Below are 15,765 nucleotides of genomic sequence, written 5' to 3'. Positions count from 1 at the left end.
GAGGCCTTGATTGTTTTCATTCTGACATGCACGTTGATATATTTCAATAAATATCATGTTGGAATTTATTTACGCGAGGAGTAAGTATCGGACGTCAGGCGGCTACATGACGTCAAAATTGACGTCATAATGCTCTCTTACCAGTCCGTGCGTCAATCGTTGTGTATCGCAGGAGAATGTTTCTCATTGCAGAGTTGGTGCAGCCGTTATGCGCAAGCGCGGAATTATTATCAAATGGAACGCACGGCAAAAATACTCATTTTTTTGCATGTCCGCACGCATTTAGTGTATAATGTGCATAATATACTGACTAAAGGTTAGGGTTAGAATAACCATGGTTACAAAATATATACATTTAAGGTATTTTTGTTCAAATTTAGTTAATCCGGTATATACCGGAGTCTGTAATATATCACGGGCGCACCAACTCTGTATTTAGTCACAGCCATCGATCGCAGGATATATTGCGTTTGATTTTCTTCTTTGTTTAACTGGAAATCAATTCGAGACATGTTAGAATGTTTAATTATATCTAAAGGAAAGGCTAAATAATATTTTTGTTCAATATTTTGTACTGTATATATTTGAATAACGTCTTGAGTTTCTTTTATATGAATACAAGTAGTTTTATCTGCTTGTTTGCTTTTATACACTATTACACTTTGAAACTGGGGGAAAATAGAACTCAGAGACCGCCATATTTGTTCCTGATACAATCGACAAGTAATTTTATTCAATTACCAAGACAGAGGTACGTAATTGTCTTTGTTAAATGGTTTCCAGTCCTAAGCTTAGAACAGAAAAAATACGTACACGTGTGTACAGAAGTCTATACATATGCACACTTTCAAATGATGGAATCATTAACTGTTCATTATCCATACCTTTTATACCATATCATATAGAAGAATATATGATATTAATATGGTTTCTCTTCCAATTTTTTCTATTTATTAGAAATACAGCAGGTCACAAACTTGCTTAAATCGCACATATCAATGTGGAAAACGTGCAAGTTCTGGGAGAGCATATTGTCATCTTCGAAAACAAATAAGCGTTATATTTTATATTTTGTTGCAAACCGCCTTAAAATAACAAGCCATAATGAAAATTCATTATCATAGATTATTGTATTTACAAAGATTTCATTTTAAGTATAAAGTCGAATAAACAAGAAGAATTAATGTGAGTGTATTGTGTCTAAAATAGTACTGATTACATGTGCTATGTGTGTGTTAATTGCAAAGATACGGAGAGTGTGACGTGTTATCTTCCTCATAAAAATGATCAGTTTTATCATATGGAAGTATTAATGTGTGAACATAACAGTTTAAACAAAAAATAAATTTAAGAATGTAATGTTTTATGTGTAATTAAGTTAGACGAATAGCTACACTACATAATGCATTTGCAGACAGCACAAAAATGTGGATTTGCAGACAGCACAGAAATGTGCAAGGCGGCTACAGTTTTTTTCTCTCCAAATACTGCATTATTAAGTTACATTGGAAATATTAGAAATGGTGTGTGTATAACACATTAAGATAAAGGGTAACAAAATTATAACTTTTCATGCGTTAAATCTATATACAGAACATTCATTTATTATGTACATATAAAATCTGTAGATGATTTTTGTCTCACTCTTACAACCAGAAAAAAAAGCGACGGATTCGGTTTCATTCAGTGATGATAACTTAATCATAAAATGAGCCGTGCCATAAGAAAACCAACATAATGGGTTTGCGACCAGCATGGATCCAGACCAGCCTGCGCATCCGCGCAGTCTGGTCAGGATCCATGCTGTTCGCTAATAGTTTCTCCAATTCCAATAGGCTTTAAAAGCGAACAGCATGGAGCCTGACCAGACTGCGCGGAGGCGCAGGCTGGTCTGGATCTATGCTGGTCGCATACCCACTATGTTGGTTTTCTCATGGCACGGCTCAAATATAGTTTGTTTGTTAAAGCGCCGTTTTACAACTGTATTTCGGTTATGTAACAGTGTGGGGGCTGTTAATAACCCGTGTCTGCAGAAGTACTTAATTTTCTTCGCAAGAAACAACCAACTTCTTGAATCAGAGGCGGGGGACGAACGATTTCAGAAATAATAAAATATATTATTCAGATCTTCCTTTCTCAAGTATATTTTAGGTTTTTAGCTCACCTGTCACAAAGTGACAAGGTGAACTTTTTGTGATCGCGCGGCGTCCGTCGTCCGTCGTGCGTCCGTCCGTCCGTCCGTCCGTAAACTTTTGCTTGTGACCACTCTAAAGGTCACATTTTTCAAGGGATCTTTATGAAAGTTAGCCAGAATGTTCATCTTGATGATATCTAGGTCAAGTTCGAAACTGGGTTAAGTGCGGTCCAAAACTAGGTCAGTAGGTCTAAAAATAGAGAAACCTTGTGACGTCTCTAGAGACCATATTTTTCAATGGATCTTCATGAAAATTGGTCGGAATGTTCACCTTCATGATATCTAGGTTAAGTTTGAAACTGGGTTATGTGCAAATAAAACTAGGTCAGTTGGTCTAAAAACAGAAAACCCTTGTGACCTCTCTAGAGGCCATATTTTTCATGGGATCTACATGAAAGTCGGTTTGAATGTTCATCTTGATAATATCTAGGTCAAGTTTGAAACTGGGTCAACTGCGGTCAAAAACTAAGTCAGTAGGTCTAAAAATAGAAAAACCTTTTGACCTCTCTAGAGGCCATATTTGTCAATGGATCTTCATGAAAATTGGTCAGAATGTTCTCCTTGATAATATCTAGATAAAACTCTTAACTGGGTTACATGCAGTCCAAAACTAGGTCAGTAGGTCAAATAATAGAAAAACCTTCTGACCTCTCTAGAGGCGACATTTATCATGGGATCTGTATGAAAGTTGGTCTGATTATACATCTTGATGATATCTAGGTCAAGTTCGAAACTGGGTCAAAACTAGGTCAGTAGGTCTAAAAATAGAAAAACCTTGTGACCTCCCTAGAGGCCATATTTTTCAATGGATCTTCATGAAAATTGGTCAGAATGTTCATCTTGATGATATCTAGGTCAAGTTTGAAACTGGGTCATGTGCGGTCAAAAACTAGGTCAGTAGGTCAAATAATAGAAAAACCTTGAGACCTCTCTAGAGGCGATATTTTTCATGGGATCTGTATGAAAATTGGTCTGAATATTCATCTTGATGATATCTAGGTCAAGTTTGAAACTGGGTCAACTGCGGTCCAAAACTAGGTCAGTAGGTCTAAAAATAGAAAAACCTTTTGACCTCCCTAGAGGCCATATTTCTCAATGGAACTTCATGAAAATTGGTCAGAATGTTCACCTTGATGATATCTAGGTCAGCTTCGAGAATGTTTATCTTGATGATTCAAAGGCCAAGTTTAACAGGTGAGCGATATAGGGCCATCATGACCCTCTTGTTTATTAGTCCATCCTGGACCGAGGACCAAGTTACTTAAAACCTCATCCACTGGTTAAGCCTTTCGCATGTCTAAGCAGATCTACGGATCGCGGGTTCGTGAGTTCGATCCCCGGGCGGGGTTTATGTTCTCCGTGACTAATTTATCATCATGAAATCATTCGTCCTCCATCTCTGATTCATGTGGGGAAGTTGGCAGTTACCTACGGAGAACAGGTCAGTACTGGAACAGAATCCAGGAACACTGGTTAGGTTACATATCTGAAGACATTTTTACACTAGCCTTAGGTATATAAGACTTATAATCGCGCTGAAGATGAACAAGAATCCGGGAAATACCAACAGTAATTATTCCTGTGACCCAAGGATATTCAATGTTGCAAGAACATTTGCTTAAGCGGAAATGAACATCCTCTCAACAAAAGAAATAGTCTAGACAAAGTGCCTATACTGACCAATTTTGTTTGGCACGTAAGGACTGCTGAGAATTGTCATAAACACTTCTTGCGAAAATGCATAATTTATAGACGTCCCAATATCTTTCTGTCTTTGGATGCCTTCTATATACTACATATCTAAAATCTATTTTAAGGGAGAGGGAATTGGACAGTGTGTGTGTTGCGGGGGAAAGGGGGAAGGTATTCATTAAATTGCTCTTTAATGTTTTAGATTTCAGAAGACTGCGAACACTTCTCAACCATATATAGCTTCATTATTGTGAAGCCTCCGTGATGCTATAAATAGCATCACGCGGAATGGTGTCTTTAACTAAATAGATATGCTGTTTATATTGAGAATCTAGACTCGATGCTGATTATATTTGGAACTGACAGCAATAGGATATTGTCCAGTGTCCCCTCTGTTGTGTAAAGAGTTTGTTTATATATAAATTTATTTATTACTGAGGCAGATATTCTAGATTTGAGGAAACACTTTTCTGGCGTTGCTTGATAGAAATAGCCTAATTTTCTAGCATATCAGATTTTCAGAGACTTATTTTCCCAGAAAGAACTATATCGCTACTATAGAAAAACAAAAACAAAAAGAGGTGTTAACTTTTATTTAAGAAAAATACGGTTAATTAAATACAATCCACTGAGTTTACTCCTTTTCGCTTCTTTCAATGTCTCTTTTCGAGACTAGCATGCGATTGGAACATGCCGATTTTCGATACAATGCTAAACGCGTAAACAGATACCGAAACGCGGACCGGTAGAGTAAAAGGAAACATTATGCAAATGAGGGAGGGCACGTGGAAAGGAAGAAAGATTAGTACTACTTGTATTTGGACTACTTGTGATAGACCTGAAAAATACTATTGCAGTGTATAGTACTCTAGGGACCAGTACAAGGCTCCTGGATTATCTGCCCCTGCCGCTAAGCAACGTAGGCCTACTGTGGTACGCTGGCTAGACTAGGTACACTGTAAATGGAGAGAACACTGGACGCGTTCATCTGTATTCAATTTTGGAACACTAGATCTACGTGTTATACTCTGAACACCGATGTTCAGTACAAGTGTTCTGTGTACGATTGGAACGCTTGATTTGAACGCCAGCATTCAATACTAGTTCGTCTTCCAAGAAAAGTCTAGACATATTTTACTGTTTTCAGTTTTACTGAACCAGGGGTAAGTTATTTTACCGATATATTGTTAATTGAAGTTTCAGTGAATGCGTAAAATGAAACAACTATATAAAAACAATGACAGGAAATTTGATACGAACAGGGGCATTCAGTGCATGTTCTAAACCGAGAACGCCGGTGTTATATGTCTAAAAATAGATTTTTTCAAGAAAGCGTCCATCAGTACCATGAGTACGTCAGCAACAAGCGTCTCAATTTTGGCGGAAACAGGAAACTGGAAGGATAATCCGGAATAATTTGTTATGAAGTAATTTTTCTGCTATTTGGATACCTTCTTAGCTTGAATACTTTGTTCATAATTTACATTTAAGTTCCACCCGCTATATCTATAGTGTTTACTAAGTAGATATGCCATGTAAATTCAAATAGGCAGCACTTACGTTGTTGTTGATGTTGTTGTTGTTGTATTTTCCGTTGTATTGCAAATGCTGAACTAAAGAAACATGAATTACTTGAACTTTTATTTTAGGTCACATCTTGAGTAGGTGCAATTGGCTGCTTATTCAAACAGTGAAACTGTCTGATAGCTCTAAATAAAGCGTATAACGAGCAAGTAAACAGAAGCTGAAACAAAGTTTGATCGGAATAAGAAGGGCAAATGTCATTTCCAGACTCCTAAAGTGATCACTTAGGTTTGTTTGTTAAAGTTAGATGATATTTCTGTTCTGTTAAACAAACTAGTACGCTAGAATCATTGAAAAATACTGTCATTAAGTGCTAGTGTGATTTTCTGAATCCTTAGCTGGGACTTGAACCTGCTCTAATAAAACAGAGTACCTGGCCTTTGGATGTTTGAGTTGAATTACTGCTTTTCATGAATAAGGTGTATGATATTTTACATCAGCAACAAGCTATTGGCCATGAAATTGTATTGTTACTTCTAGACATATCACACAGGAAATAGTATTAAATCATAAGCGTTTTATACCTAATTTTAACATAAAGCATCATTGCACATTAAATAGGTTTTTACAACCTTCAAATATCCATCTCTGTGCCTATTTTAAAACAGCAAATAGTTGTATTAATGTTCCGGTGTTGAGAACCTTTAAATGCCGTTTATGTAATGAAATCCATTTTTCTTATGCCAGGCTGTTAAAGAACAGGACTTTGAGGTCATGTTGGAGGTAAAAGAAAAACACTCCTCCAAAATTAGTGATATTTACCAGAAATGACAAAGCAGAGACAGCCTATTTAGTAGGAAATTGTACTGCCACAAGGTGCAATAGGGAGAGTCAACTGTTATTTGCAATTCAGTTATTTGCAACATTCTGTGTTTTCGACATTGAATATCCATTCTTAAGCAATGTCTTTAGGATTTTTGCAGCAATTTGTATTTGGAGAACAGTATACAAATGAAGGTTAAGAAAATCTATTTTTTTCTGTGAGAAGAATAGAACCGTATTTAAATAAATGAGTTACATGGTTAAGGTATTGGGAGAATAATAAAATTGGCAATCATTTGCAAATATTTCTTTCTTCTGAAATATCATTCTGGTTTGTATTTTGCTGAAATCAAATGCAGCAGCTCAAGATAGAGAATAGTTTCCAGTAATGCTAATATCAATGAATGGCACCACTGGTCTCTTCTGAGCAGATAGATTGACATTTTTCAAATAATATTACTGGTAGGCCCTACTGGGCTTTTCAAAATAGTATTTTTGTTACTGAGCAGGGACATATTTTACAAAATGAACTTACTGGTACTGAGCAAGTTGATTGACATTCTCAAAATGTTACAATTAGTTGTGAGCAGACAGGTTGATATCTTTTAAATGCAACTGGAACTGAGCAGGCTTTTAACATTTTCAAAATGAAATTGTATATATATATTATTGTATATTACAGTAATTCATAAATAAATGTGTACTTTCTTATGTTCTGAGATGTATGCAAGAATACAATAGTAGTATATTTTTCTATATTATTGTATAAGTCTGTCAAGGTTATGTCTAGTCGAAATGTTGGTTTTATGCCACTGATGAAATAATTTTGTAACTAGTGATTCCAACCTCACCTGATTTATTTGCTTTGGGAAAAAGTCATAGTCATGTGCCAGTGTCCTTTTGTTAAAAAAATATCCTGAATTTTTCTTAAGTACCATTTTATCTTTGAAACTTGGATTATGACCATCGTCTATTTGCAGGAGTACAAAATTCTGTCAATATTTTTTCATTATGGTAATTTTTTACACAGTTTCTAAATGTTTTATGATAGGGAACACTTTTACAGGAAATTATGTTAAAAGCATGGTAGCTTGTTTGTCATGTACTATATTGATCTAAAGTGTTTGCTTTTTTTTCACCCATTTGACGACAGGGTGTTTTTTTACAATAGGCAGATTAAATAAATCATTTTGGAGCAAAGCAGTAAAAACAGTAAGATAAATTTTATTTTCAACTCAAGCAGTTCAGCCATGCGCTTCCATAAAAACAATTACAATATACACAAAAACAGACTGTGTAACAATTAATATACCAAATGAATTTATTGATAATAAGATATTTTGCAGCAGATTAATATCTTCATACGTTTCTATGACAGTTTTTTCAGGTATGTTTAAAATGCAGCTAAAGAACACTATACGTGTGCATAAAAAGCTCATGCTTGTAAAATAGTCAGATTAAATAGTTGCATATGATGTTGGTAGTTTTTCTTCAAAATGTTTTTGAAATAAAATTGTTGTTTTTTTTCCAGCAGTAAATGTTATCATATATAACAAATATCCCTTACAAAAACATGTCTCTTATCCAGTGTTCAAAACTGAATGCAGTATGTTCAACTAATGCTCATATTCTTAACGTCCAAGTCTTTGAACATGTTCTAGGCGTTCAATATCTGTTGCATTGGAATTGAACACGTCCGGAGTTAAACAAAAGAACACCTGGGTTTTCACAGACTGTTCGCTTACGGAACGGTAGGTGTTGCCAATCTGAACACTTAACATTAAAAAATAGAACATGTCTGGTGTTAAAAAAGAACACCTAACTGTTCATAAGGTGTTCCACAACAGAACAGCTGGCTGTTCATCGGGCGTTCTTTCTTTGAGCAGCTAGTGTTAAAAGTTTGAACACTAGTATTAGGATTTTGAACGCAAAGACGCGTTCAATATCTGTTGCAAATTGGCGTCCAAAGCGTGTTCAGTTCCTTAACACTTACATTTACAGTGTATGGCGTATCTTACATTGCTTCTAGTAAGTCGCCTAAATAAAAGAAAATATCGTAATGTAAACTGAATGTCATAGTTTATCATCTGAGATTATAATTTTTTCCCTTACACAGAAGGTATTAAATAAATGTGAGTCTGTGGTGTTAACAATGCTGATTATGTGCTAGATCTATGTGAGAAATTCTTAAAGATACGGAAAGTATGGTGTACTTACAATAAAGCTAATAACAAAATTTCTCATAAAATAATATGTTATAATGTGTTGACATAACAGTTTAAAGAATTGAATCAGTTACTGTTATATAACAGATCAATGTTTTTATGGGTAATTAAGTAAGACAAAGAACTTCTGAGAGAAACGTTATCCAATGTTTGTGCGTAAGTCTTTTTATCATCACCGGAATCTCTCGGTAGTCACAACTGTGGAAATTGTCCATAAACTGCAGTAAGTTAAATTTGTAAAATTATTTATCTATATTTTGAGGTCATAATTGAGCGCTACATGGCTATTGGTTACGACGACGGAAAAATGTCTTTATTGCCGCGGCGGTCCGGTGTTCGATTCCCGACGCGGTCATCTTTTGTTCTTGATTTGGAATTTTAAAATATTTTAGAAACAAAAACTCATATTCTGATTTTCATAATATGACCAAACATCAATTTGAAAGAAAGATTATTTTAAGCCATATCTGGAGGTCAGTGCCTTCAATATTAGGAAACAAAACCAGCTGTCTGTAGAACGGTCTCTGCTCAAAGGCACATGTACTCTGCGGCTGGACACAAAGCTGCTGTGTTGACTACCCGCCGTGATTTGACCGTTATTTCTCCTATTTGAAATCCTTTACGTATATCGTCACCAAATAACCCACAACTTTCGATTAAAATGCTTCTTTGAAATATCCAGAAATATCAAAGTAAATTTCCGTTCAATTTGACTTCTCATGTTTATCAATCATGAAATGATACACGCGCTCACAGACGTCGGAGTAGAATCTACCAAAGACTGAAACGAAGCAAGAAAATTCCCAACAAAATAAATGATACATAATAAAAGCCTCATTAGAATATTATTAAAGCTACTCGCCAAAAGATGGGTTGAACATTTTCAGTATGTTCATATCTGCCAAGTTTGGTATAAAATGTACGCACGACACTGCAAAAAATGATAAAGGGAGAGAAAACAAGAGTTAGATATTGTTTAAAACGCAAGAGGAATGTTGATTTTCTCCATTATTTCAAAATAAATTTATTTGGGTACGTATTACTAGTGTCTGTCAGTTGTCAAGGCAGTCTCCTTTCTTGCTTGTAGAGGTATATGAATACCACTAAATTATTTCTATAACTATGTCTGTTTAATGTTTGGGGATTTCAAGTGAAACGGAGACAATTTAATTATTTCGGGTTAAGCAGTAAGGGTTTATTACAGTTTCAAGATTTTTAGGCATTTGGTATGCTCGTAAACAAGAGGTGAAACTCTCTGTAAACAATTTGGATAATTTAGTTTACTTTGTTAGACAAAAATCTAGAAACTGTAATTACATTTTCAATTACCTACCACGATCAAATTCGCCAGTGATTTGTAACCAATTTACAATAATTTAATTTTTCTACTTCATTTGAAGAAATATCTACTTCATGTGATGATATCTAAATTGCCAATTTCCTTCCCTGAAAGTAACAGCTAGCTGGAGAAAGTAGATGTAAATTGTATCGATAAATAAAAACGGTTTGTGAGAAATGTTTGACACTTTAATGAAAAAAAAAGTTCTCCTCATTCTTGTATCAAACTCAGGTAGTGGTTGGGGAGCGAATGTCTAGTGGTCATCGTGTTGGCCACCCAAGGTCTTGGGTTCGAGCCCCACTGTGATCAGGACCAGTAGTCATCTTTCGATGGCGGACTCAGCAGTGTCTAGCTTTCATCTAGCTTTCATCAAAAATTAGTTCAAACTTAGTGTTAGTACGCTGCTACACACCGATTCTTTTGACTCCTGGCATTGGATAGTGGTTAGATTCACGATATTCGTTTTCTAATTTTTTTATTACCGCGTGACAATAACGAAATCGCCGGCTCTGTTTTGGGTCATCCAGATTCCAGCTTCTTTATGAACGTTTTATTGATAAGTTCAAAGCGGGAGCCAAACAATAGAAAACATTGATGTCCATTATTTGCAGCCACATGAATTATTCAGAAACTCAGTTGAAATGTATCAATTATGAACGGTTTATCTTCCGACACCCATCAAGCGAGAACTGTCACTACCGTAGTATCTCCTGAAAAACTCATCATTGCACGCGAATGTATAAATGTTAGAGTATGTATGGAAACGGGGAAATGTGCTTCATTTCTTTCTGGACCAAACTATCCAGATGTCCTTAATAAATACAACGTCACATCAGTCATAAAAGTGATTAACTGCTTCCTAATGTCAAAGCAGTTAGCCAGTACAAAAAGTGGTTAACTGCATATTTATGACATAGCAGTTAACCAGCACAAAATTTGTTAATTCTTCCTCATTTTCAATGGAGTTAACCAGAGCAAAAAAAGCGACTAACTGATTGTTTATGTCAATGCGGTAGCCAATACAAAAGGTTGTTAACTGCTCCCTTAGTGTCAATGTAGTTAACCAGTCCAAAAACGAGTAATTGATTATTTATTTCAGTAAAATTAACCATTTAGTGGTTAACTGCTTCCTTATGTCAATGCAGTTACTTAGCACAAAAAGAGATTAATTGCGTCACAATGTCAGTAGTTAACACTTGCAAAAATGATTAAATGTTTCTTTATGTCAATGAAATTAACAAGTATAAAAGTGGTTAACAGCTTTTTATGTCAATGCTGTTAACCAGTACAAAGAGAGGTTCACTGCTTATGTCAGTGTCGTTAGAAAGAACAAGAGTGATTTATTGATTTTTATGTCGATGCCGATAACCAGTACAAAAACTGGTAAACTGCTTCTGTATGTCAATGCAGTAAACATGAATAATTTCTTCCTTATGTCAATGCAGTTAACCAGCACAAGAACTGGTTAATTGCTTCTGTATGTCAATGCAGTAAACATGAATAATTTCTTCCTTATGTCAATGCAGTTAACCAGCACAAGAACTGGTAAACTGCTTCTGTATGTCAATGCAGTAAACATGAATATTTTCTTCCTTATGTCAATGCAGTTAACCAGCATAAGAACTGGTTAATTGCTTCTTTATGTCAATGCAGTAAACATGAATAATTTCTTACTTATGTCAATGCAGTTAACCAGCACAAGAACTGGTAAACTGCTTCTGTATGTCAATGCAGTAAACATGAATAATTTCTTCCTTATGTCAATGCAGTTAACCAGCACAAGAACTGGTTAATTGCTTCTTTATGTGAATGCAGTAAACATGAATAATTTCTTCCTTATGTCAATGCAGTTAACCAGCACAAGAACTGGTAAACTGCTTCTGTATGTCAATGCAGTAAACATGAATAATTTCTTCCTTATGTCAATGCAGTTAACCAGCATAAGAACTGGTTAATTGCTTCTTTATGTCAATGCAGTTAACAAGTGTAGGAGTTATTTATTGCTTTTGATCAGCGAAAAAAAGAAAACATTTAGGCGAGGTGTTTGAAAAAAGCATTTAAAAAATTCTGGCAGACATGTTTTTATTTTTGTTTTGTAATTGTTTTTGTTTGCTTAGGAAACACTCGTTTTCACAGTATTCGTCGCTTTCTGGCTCGCCTTTGTGTCGGATTTTTGAAAGATCTTTTTCCTAACGTCGCTATTTTATGTGAGTTACATCCCACGAACAATATCTCGCGAACCAGTTTGTATGGCCGAAAATAAACTATTGTTTTTCTACACAAATTATACGGTGAATACATTTATATCATGTTATCATCTGCAGAATGGAGTGGTATCTGAACCGCTTAGAATTAACATTAACAATTCACATTTATATAAATGGGCATTCCAATATTTTTGTGCATATGTAAGATAGTATTAAAAAAGTTGTTGATAGTTGTGTAAAACTTTTCACAATCAAAATAAAGAATTTTTCTTTTGGTGATAGTTGCTTGATGACAACATGTAGAATTAATTTATTTTATTTTTCCACTTTACGTCATGTGACGATGGGCGACCTTTTACTGTAACATGACTCTATCCTACAAATATTGTGTTCACATTGTATAAATTAAGAATGTCAGAAACATTGCCAGTTATTTCTGGTTCGGGGAATAAACGAGACAGTATTCTATGATTACAGGATCTATAAAAAACAATGAGTTTGTACCCAAAGGAGTTTTAACTTTTCTACGCTCATGCGGCTGTTAACTTCCCAATTGAGAGAACCAGACTGTAACACAGTCACCCGAGACAAACATTTTTTTTTCTGTGGCTCTTGCTTGATAACTAAGAAATAGTCTAAAGCATGAAGATCTGTCGAAAACATTTGCTGGCAACAATATAGTATTTGCAAAGGTTCCAGTCTGTAAAGTTTTAATTAAGCATGCAGACGACTTTAGAACGAACATGACTGCTTGGAAATTCGAACTCAAATGATCGCAGACTAAATTAGCATTTTTATAAATGAGAAAAAATATACCTAAAGAGAAAGTTAACATGCTCGCCGAGGAATTCCTTTCGCATGCCAATATTTACATTCTCCCTATTCCTTCAATTAAAAAAATTACGTTCATTTTGTATGGACTGCAAATGGAAGGCGCCACTGTTACAATAACGCCATTTAATGCTTTTTGCCGCTGTTGTGAAGACACCCGCGTGTTGTTCACTGTTCTTTCTGGTTTGCAGAATAACTAGAAAACTGATTCGAGGGTTAAAATCCAACAAGCTTTGTTTACATGTGGAAAGGAAATATTATGTAGATATAAGAAAATGATTTTTTCGAAGTTCATGAGAAATGAACGACTGAATATGACTGGCAAATCATTTCTTAAATGCGCGAAACGAAAGACTTATTAAGATTTCTGACATGGGCAGCTCGTTTTAGCAAAAGTATGAGAGCTCATTTGTACATATTGTAATCTGATTGTTGTTATTTCCGAAGTTAGGCTGAAATACAGAATCGACTGAGTAGGCTATTTTTTAATAAATGCTAATATTAAATACGATCTGTTCTTCTCAGTATAAATGTCAATAGTTTTTGGGCTGCATATGAATTCGTATATCGGGGTTTTGCCGGTGCGAAATTGACTAGATAAAACTTTTTTGGATAGTGCTTGACACAAGTGACGCTCAGATCCTGAAACAGCTGTGATTCACGAGTCCACTTTGTCCAGGAACTTCGAGACTCTGTTGTCAAAAGGGACAGCTATGTATATAAATAAAATAGTGTACACTGATTTTGGTCACCAAATTCAAGCGGAAAGACGGCGATGTCTTTTAATTAAGGTAAAAATTAACCCTTACCTTGCTAAGTTTCTAAAATGGACTGGTCTATCATTCAATTTTGGCAGTACCATTTATTATGCGAAGTGTTCCTCACTGACAAACTTACTGACTGAATAGCGAACAGTGCAGACCATGATCAGACTGCACGGATGAGACATTTCTGCGCATTACATTTAGCAGGGCAATGGGTTAGCCCAACTAATTGTGTGCGAAGGGCTCTTTGATATATAGACTATAAAGCCCTCAACATAGCAGACATACAGTAAACGTCAGTCTGTGAAATCGGTCTGCCTTGAAGCTAGGCAAGGGAATAAGTAGTGTGAACCTGGGCTGACATTTACTTTGATGATGGATATGTCATTCAAATAAAGGGACAAAACTGTGACATCTTACACTGTTTTATATTCGTGGATTTCTCTACTTTACCTTAGAATAATGGTAATCTAACCCTTACAATGTTGGACATGATTGATTCTGTACATCCTGTACATCCATGCAGTCTGATCATGATCTGCAATGTTTGTTATTCAGTCAGTATCTTTTCGGTAAGCACCCCTTTTTTCAATTAATGGTACTGTCCAAACTGAAAGATGGACAAGTTCATTATAGAAACTAGAGATGCTTTTGAGAAAAGCGCATGTCTCCCACAACAGTTACTGCCTTATCATGTAAATAGTAAGTCGGTCTTCGTATACTGTTTACTAAGAGCATATGCGCATGCGTTAAAGGGACCCTTATACTACTTTTAAAAGTAGTATAGGGATCTTTCTGAGGTCAAAAATGCAAATGAAATCTGAGTTTTTTGGTAATTCAAGGGCCATAATTCCAAAGTGCCTAGGCTGATTTGGCTAATTATCGAACCTGGCAGAGCACTTACTGGCCAACATATTTTGTTCTAGTTTGGTGAAGATCGGATGAGAAATGTTCGAATTAAAGTGCGGACAATCTTTGTGACACACAGACACACAGACAGCAGGACACATAAACATATCCCACACTATAGACAACTGTGACTAAAGTGACCTTTCCTGCGACCTTGGCAATTCACTGTGACTAAAGTGCCCTTTCCTGTTACCTTGTCAATTCACTGTGGCTGAAGTGCCCTTTCCTGTGACCTTGACAGTTCACTGTGGCTGAATTGCCCTTTCCTGTGACCTTGGCAGTTCACTGTGGCTGAAGTGCCCTTTCCTGTGACCTTGGCAGTTTCCTGTGGCTGAAATGCCCTTTCCTGTGACCTCGGCAGTTCACTGTGGCTGAAGTGCCCTTTCCTGTGACCTTGGCATTTTCCTGTGGCTGAAGTGCCCATTCCTGTGACCTTGGTAATTTCCTGTGGCTGAAGTGCCCTTTCCTGTGACCTTGGCAGTTCATTGTGGCTGAAGTGCCCTTTCCTGAAACCTTAGCAATTCACTGTGGATGAAGTGCCCTTTCCTGTGACCTTGGCAGTTCACTGTGGCTGAACTGCCCTTTCCTGTGACCTTGGCAGTTCATTGTGGCTGAAGTGCCTTTTTCTGTGCCCTTGGCAATTCACTGTGGCTGAACTGCCCTTTCCTGTGACCTTGGCAATTCACTGTTGCTGAACTGCCCTTTCCTGTGACCTTGGCAGTTCATTGTGGCTGAAGTGCCCTTTCCTGTGACTTTAGCAATTCACTGTGGCTGAACTGCCCTTACCTGTGACATTGGCAGTTCACTGTGGCTGGTGTCCTTTCCTGTGACCTTCACAATTCACTGTGGCTGAACTGCCCTTTCCTGTGACCTTGGCAGTTCACTGTGGCTGAAGTGCCCTTTCCTGTGACCTTGGCAATTCACTGTGGCTGAACTGCCCTTTCCTGTGACCTTGGCAATTCACTGTGGCTGAACTTCCCTTTCCTGTGACCTTGACAGTTCACTGTGGCTGAGGTGTCCTTTCTTGTGACCTTGGCAGTTCACTGTGGCTGAATTGCCCTTTCCTGTGACCTTGGCCGTTCACTGTGGCTGAACTGTCCTTTCCTGTGACCTTGGCAGTTCACTGTGGCTGAACTGCCCTTTCCTGTGACCTTGGCAATTCACTGTGGCTGAACTGCCCTTTTCTGTGACCTTGGCAGTTCACTTTGGCTGAAATGTCCTTTCCTGTGACCTTGGCAATTCACTGTGGCTGAACTGC

General features: G+C 36.6%; 1 long non-coding RNA gene across 1 annotated transcript; it reads left to right on the top strand.

Annotated features, from left to right (window-relative positions):
* Positions 1-5,243: 5,243 nt before the first annotated feature.
* Positions 5,244-7,752, top strand: LOC123565881 (uncharacterized). The gene is made up of 3 exons (XR_006689266.2): positions 5,244-5,313; positions 5,536-5,698; positions 6,158-7,752. It is a non-coding gene; the product is annotated as an uncharacterized LOC123565881 (long non-coding RNA).
* The last annotated feature ends 8,013 nt before the right edge of the window (positions 7,753-15,765 follow it).

This window comes from Mercenaria mercenaria, chromosome 8 (assembly GCF_021730395.1).
Source record: "Mercenaria mercenaria strain notata chromosome 8, MADL_Memer_1, whole genome shotgun sequence".
Lineage (NCBI taxonomy): Eukaryota > Metazoa > Mollusca > Bivalvia > Venerida > Veneridae > Mercenaria > Mercenaria mercenaria.
This window is presented reverse-complemented; position numbering and strand designations above follow the sequence as displayed.